This window comes from Ceratotherium simum, chromosome 29, assembly GCF_057802395.1.
Source record: "Ceratotherium simum simum isolate JZ-2026a chromosome 29, ASM5780239v1, whole genome shotgun sequence".
Lineage (NCBI taxonomy): Eukaryota > Metazoa > Chordata > Mammalia > Perissodactyla > Rhinocerotidae > Ceratotherium > Ceratotherium simum.
In genome coordinates, this window is record NC_141928.1 from 25,784,914 (window position 1) to 25,791,454 (window position 6,541).

General features: G+C 40.8%; 1 non-coding gene across 1 annotated transcript; it reads left to right on the forward strand.

The window, feature by feature from the left end:
* The first annotated feature begins 1,090 nt into the window (after positions 1–1,090).
* TRNAK-CUU (transfer RNA lysine (anticodon CUU)) lies at positions 1,091–1,163 on the forward strand. Its single transcript has one exon. It is a non-coding gene; the product is annotated as a tRNA-Lys (tRNA).
* The last annotated feature ends 5,378 nt before the right edge of the window (positions 1,164–6,541 follow it).

Below are 6,541 nucleotides of genomic sequence, written 5' to 3' on the forward strand. Positions count from 1 at the left end.
AAAGATACCAACTCCTAGAAGACCCAGATATTGGAATTATCAGGCAAAGATATTAAAGCAGATATCATAACCATAGTCCATGAGAGAAAGAACATTCTTGAAATGAATGAAAAGATAAATGTTCTTAGCAGAGAAATAGAAAGTATAAAAACAACCAAATGGAAATTTTAAAACTGAAAAATATGTAATCTGAAATAAGGGATTCACTGGATGGACTCAATAGCAGAATGGAGATGATAGAGGTAAGAGTCAGTGACTTTGAAGATAGACGAATAGAAATTATCCGATCTGAATAATAGAAGGACTAAAGAGTGAAAAACAATGAACAGAGCCATGGAGACCTGTGGGGCAAATGTTTAACATACACGTCACTGGAGTCCCAGAAGAAGAGAGATTGGTATATAAAAACATTTGAAGAAATAACGGCCAAAATTTCCCAAATTTCATGAAGGACATTAATTTACAGATTTAAGAAACTCGGTAAGGGGCCTGCCTGGTGGTGTAGTGGTTAAGTTAGTGTGCTCCACTTCAGCGGCCCGGGGTTCGCAGGTTCAGATCCCGGCCACAGACCTCTGCACCGCTCATCAAGCCATGCTGTGGCAGCATCCCATATACAAAATAGAGGAAGATAGGAACAGTTGTTAGCTCAGGGACGATCTTCCTCAGCAAAAAGAGAAGATTGGCAATAGATGTTTGCTCGTGGCCAATCTTCCTCACAAAAAAAAAAAGAAAGTTAACTCTAAACAAGGTAAATTCAAAGAAAACCATGCCCAGACACATAATAACAAAACTACTAAATACCAAAGAAAAAAAATACTGAGAAATCTTGAAAGAGTTTAGAAAGAAACAATACATTATTTCTAAGGGAACGATAATTCAAATGACTATTGATTTCTCATCATAAACCATGGAGGCCGGAAGACAGTTGAATATCTTTAAAGTGATGAAAGAAAAGAATTATCAACCCAGAATTCTATCTACAGTGAAAATATCTTACAAGAATAAAAGTGAAATAAAGACATTTTCAAAGGAAGGAAATGTAAGAGAATTTGTAACCAGCAGATAGGTTCTAAAACACATACTGATGGATGCCCGGCTAGCTCAGTTGGTAGAGCATGAGACTCTTAATCTCAGGGTTGTGGGTTCGAGCCCCACGTCGGGCGCACTCATTTTGGGGGCTGGCCTGGTGGCATAGCAGGTAAGTTCATGCACTCCGCTTCGGCGGCCAAGGGTGCATGGGTTCAGATCCCGAGCACAGGCCGATGCACCATTCATCAAGCCCTGCTGTGGTGGCATCCCATATGCAAAATAGAGGAGGATGGGCACAGATGTTAGCTCACAGCTAATCTTCCTCAGCAAAAAGAGGAAGATTGACAGACGTTAGCTCAGTGCCAATCTTCCTCACAAAAAAATAATTAATTAATTAATTAAAATAAAATAAAACACATACTGAAGGAAATTCTTTGAGCCAAAGGAAAATTATACCAGAGGGAAATTTGGAACTTCAAGAATGAAAGAATAACAACAAAAATGGTAAAAATCCAGGTAAATAGAATATTATTTTTCACTTCTTAAGCTTTTTAAAATATATATGACTGTTGATAGCATTGTCTGGTGGGGTTTTCAATGTATGTAGATGTAATAAATATGATACCTATAACGTAAAGGAGTAAGGATAAAGGAAACTGTATGATTGTAAGGTTTCTAGATTTTACCTGAAATAATAAAATATTAATGCTAAGTAGACTCTAAATGTTCAGGCATGTATGTTGTAATCCCAGGAGGAAACAATTAATTAACTAAAATACAAAGAGATATAGCCAAAAAGCCAATTGAAAAATTTGAATGAAATACTAAATATATTTAAATAATCTGAAAGAAGGCAGGAAAGGAGGAATAGGGGAACAAAAAAAAGTTGGGAGGAACACCAGAAAATCAATAATAATATGGCAGACCTAAATCCAAATATGTCAATAATTACATTAAATGTAGATGGTCTAAACACACCAATTAAAATACAGAGGTCTTCAGACTGGACTTAAAAAAAGAGAAAAGACCCAACTATATATATATAGAGAGAGAGACATAGTTAGATTAAAAGTAAAAGAACAGGAAAAGATATACCGTGAAAACACTAATCAAAAGGAAGCTAACGTGGCTATATTAACCTTAGACAGAGTAGACATCAGAACAAGGAATATTACCAGGCATAAAGAAGAATATTACATAATAAAGAAAAGGTCACTTAGTCACTTCACCAAGAAGACATCACAATCCTAAAAGTTTATGCACTTAAAGCAGATCTTTAGGGGCCGGCCCAGTGGCACAAGCGGTTGGGTGCATGCACTCCGCTGCGGTGGCCCAGGGTTCGCCGGCTCGGATCCCAGGCGTGCACCGACGCACTGCTTGGCAGGCCATGCTCTGGTGGCGTCCTATATAAAGTGGAGGAAGATGGGCACAGATGTTAGCCCAGGGCCAGTCTTCCTCAGCAAAAAAACAAAGAGGAGGATTGGCAGATGTTAGCACAGGGCTGATCTCCTCACAAAATAAAATAAAATAAATATAAAACAGATCTTTAAAATACATGAAGCAAAAAACTATTAGAACTAAAAGGAGAAATAGATAAATCCACAATCATACTTGCAGAGTTTAACCTTTCTCTCTCAGTAACTGATAGAACAAGTACGCATAAAATTTGTAAGAACATAGTAAACCTGAACAATACTCACAACCAACTTAGTGTAATTGACATTTATAGATCATGCTACCCAACAACAGCAGAATATACATACGTTTTCAGTTCATGTGGAACATTCACCAAGATAGATGATATTCTGGGCCACAGAATAAACCTTAACGAACTCAAAAGAATTAAAATCATACACATTGTGAGTGATATTTTACTGTTCTACCACCATATTAGTATTTGCATAGAAAAATATGGAAAAATTTCTTACGACTGTTATGGGAGTGTGGGTTGGGGTATTACCTGAGCTGCTCACTTTCTGCTGTATACTTCTGCATTTTAATTTTTTTACAAGGTCCATGTGCTAATATGTAATCAGGAAATAGTAGTGGGGGTTTTTTGTTCTCACTGTTTGACATGATTTTCCTCAGTAGTAACCCAAATCTCTCAGGTTTCCCTATGGCTGACTCTTAGCACATGAACTTTGGAACCCATAGGATTCCAGTACTATTAACACACAAGGCCTTTGGCTCTCTGCTTCACCCCCTCTCTTGGTTCTTGCCTCACTCTGGTAACAGGTAGCCATTACCATCTCCACATCAAGGAGCCAACAAAACATGGTTCTCGTGTTAGACTGTGTGTCTTTTTTCCATTAACTGACTTCTCCATTACTACTTTGCAGGATCTCAGTTATTTGAATTATGGAGAAACCAGGAATTTACTCTACTTGTGAGTAGGAAGAACAGTGGACTTAATGTCCAAGATCCAGATTTAAATCATAGCTCTGTCACTTACCAGCTGTGTGACCTCGGGCAGTTTATTTTGTTCTCCGGGCCTCAGTTTCTCCATCTGTAAAATGGTTTGACAGGGACCAAAAAATATACTTGCAAATAGTAATACTTCCTCACCTTCTCTGTTCACTAAGGAAGATTCTGTCTTTGCTTCCTTGGGCTCTCCCTCTTCCTCTCTCATCTACCCACTACCCCCATCCCCAGCAGGCTAAGGATGGTTCTGTCTTCACCAAATTTTTTCCCCAGACCTGTGTTATGCGTATCAAGGTAATATTTAGATTTATATTAAAAAGGGAAGATTGCTACTGGACTGGAGGAAGGAGAGGAAGAAGAAAAGGAGAAAGCAAAGGAGAGGAAACAAACAAGAAGTGGTCAAAAATGTTTATTGAAAAAAAAGACTAGGGGGCCAGCCCTGTGGCCTAGTGGTTAAGTTTGGCATGCTCCACGTCGGTGACGTGGAGTTCAGTTCACAGGTGTAGACCTATACCACTCGTCAGTGGCCATGCTGTGGCAGTGGCTCACACACAAGATAGAGGAAGATTGGCACAGATGTTAGCTCAGGGCGAATCTTCCTCAGCAAAAAAAAAAAAACAAAAACAAAAAACAGAAGGCTATGCTAGCTCAGTCCGAGAGATTTTGGTTGGGAGTTTGGACTGGGAAAAGAGCAAAGCGGAATGTGAGACAGACAAACGGATGATAGATAGATGATTGATAGATAGATAGATAGATAGATAGATAGATAGATAGATAGATAGATAGGATAAATAGGAAGGGAAGAGGAAAAGAGAGAAAAGGAGAAAAGAGAAGATGAACGAAGTGGAGGGGATTTGCTCTACATAATGAACATGCTCTCTTTCATGGCTTTTTTGAGAGACAGAAGTAAAAGTTCCAATTATTTCATGATGCCAGATTGATGTTTCTCAGCATGCCAGGGTGCCCAAAAGAGGCTATTGAGTAACCCTGGCTTTATATGGGCCACCAGGAATAACCCTCTTAGCTCTCCCTGAGGTGCAGAAGATCCAATGAGATCACAGATACAAAATTATAATTGGTTTATTATTAAGTTTCCTTTGGCTTTCCACTTGGATCTTAGTCCAGACCAGTTATCCAAAATTGTGAGCACCAAATAGCTTGGATAACAGGGAAATAGTAGAATTGTAAAGTCTTTGCTTAGGTCTTCGAGCAAGGTACAAGTGTCACCTTACACATCCTTCCAATAGTGCTGGCTAGCAGCACTGCACTGGTTGAGATGGCGCATCTCACTTTAGGGCCAACCTATGTTTCTTTGCCCTTCTCACTAGACTGTGAGCATCTTGAGTGAGGAACAGTGCCTTCTCATCGCTGTATTCTCCCATCTGGCGGAGAATCTGAAACATGATAGGCAAATAAATTTGGGATAATACTATGAGGCATTAACAGGTTCTCTCTCTCTCTCCCTCCCTCCCTCCCTCTCTCTCTCTCTCTCTATCTCTCTCTCTCTCTCAAACACACACACACACACACACACACACACACACGCACGCAGGCGTTTGTACCCCATGGCTCTTCTCTCAGCCCGGACAGTTAAGACATTCCAATTTCACTGCTTCAGGAAAGGGAGGCCACAGCAAAGCAGAATTAAATTAGTTAACTTAACTTAGCTTTTGACCTTCAAAAGCTGAGCTCCCAGCATAAACAATAGATTTGGATAAATACTTGCTGGGCTAATTCTTCCCCCCGACCCCCATCCCACCCCCTGACCCAGAGGAAGTAAAAATTACCTGCTCTAGAGGAGAGAGGTGGGGAGTACAGCAAGACACTTAGATGATGGTGAGTGTCCCTGATCATGGCCCTTATCCTGCCCTCCTTCCCTTGGGCTAAGGCCAAAAGTGAGGGGATATAGTCGTGTTAGGGATATTAGATACACCTAGGTTGGCTTGGTAAGTCCTGGAATAGAAAAGACCTGGCCTCACACCAGGTGACACCTGAGGAGATGGGGATAATGCTCTCCTCTCTCCATGCCCACACACAGTAGGACGAGAGAGAGCAGCTTCAGAGTAAAAATAACCTATGACAAGGCTAGACCAAGAGGGCCTGAGATAGCCCTATGGAAGACCCCCAGATCCTCAGAGTAGCTCAGGAGAGCAGCCAGTGTCTCCCACACTTACAAGGAGAACATAGAAGCTGATGGAGAGAAGGAAAGCCAGCAGTTCTACAGATGCCTTAAGGTCAGGATTTGGGGAAAAAAAAAACACACACACACAACAAAGGATGCCAGTATTTACCAAATGTTGGAAAACCAGATGGACCACACATTTCAACAGAGGTCAGGGCGGGAAGAAGACCTCCAACGGCCATATGGCTCCTCCATCTCCATTTCATACACACACACACACACACACACACACACCCCTTCCAATGGCTTGACTTATATACAACCACGGAAAAAAAGGAGGAGGGGAGAATCCCTGAGCCAACTGAGAAAATGTAGAATTAACAAGTTTCTGCCACCAGGAGGAATGAGGACCCAAGAGAGAATTTAATTGAAGTTCTAGAAAAATCAAGCTACCTTTGTTTTGCAGATCTGCATTTTGAGCCCCAAAATTTGTACTCACTACAAATGTTTGTTGATTGAACGAATGAACGAATTGCGTCGGGGGACAGAAATTCTGCTGCAGCAAGTCTTGGTAGAGCAGTCTCGGCTGCATTCCAAGGAAGATGGGAATTGCTAAAAAGAGTATCTGCTGTCCAGTCTTTGCTTGGAGCTTATTATCTGTGGTTCCTTGAGTAGTTGACAAGGCTCTTTGGGACTCAGTTTTCTTATCTATAAAATGGGAATAATGATACTTGCCCCACCCTCCTTACAAGTTGTCATGAGGACCAAATGAGATAACATATGTGAAGGTATTTTATATGGGATTATAATAAGGGCGTGTGGATCACTCCTGTCTTGTGGTCCAAGAAGCAAGAGAAAAGTAAACGAACTCAAGGATCACATTCTGTGGTACCCCTCTTCTCGACAAAATTGTTTTTCTAGAACTGGCAAGGAACAGCGACTAAATTTCCCGCGGAACCACGTCAGTGC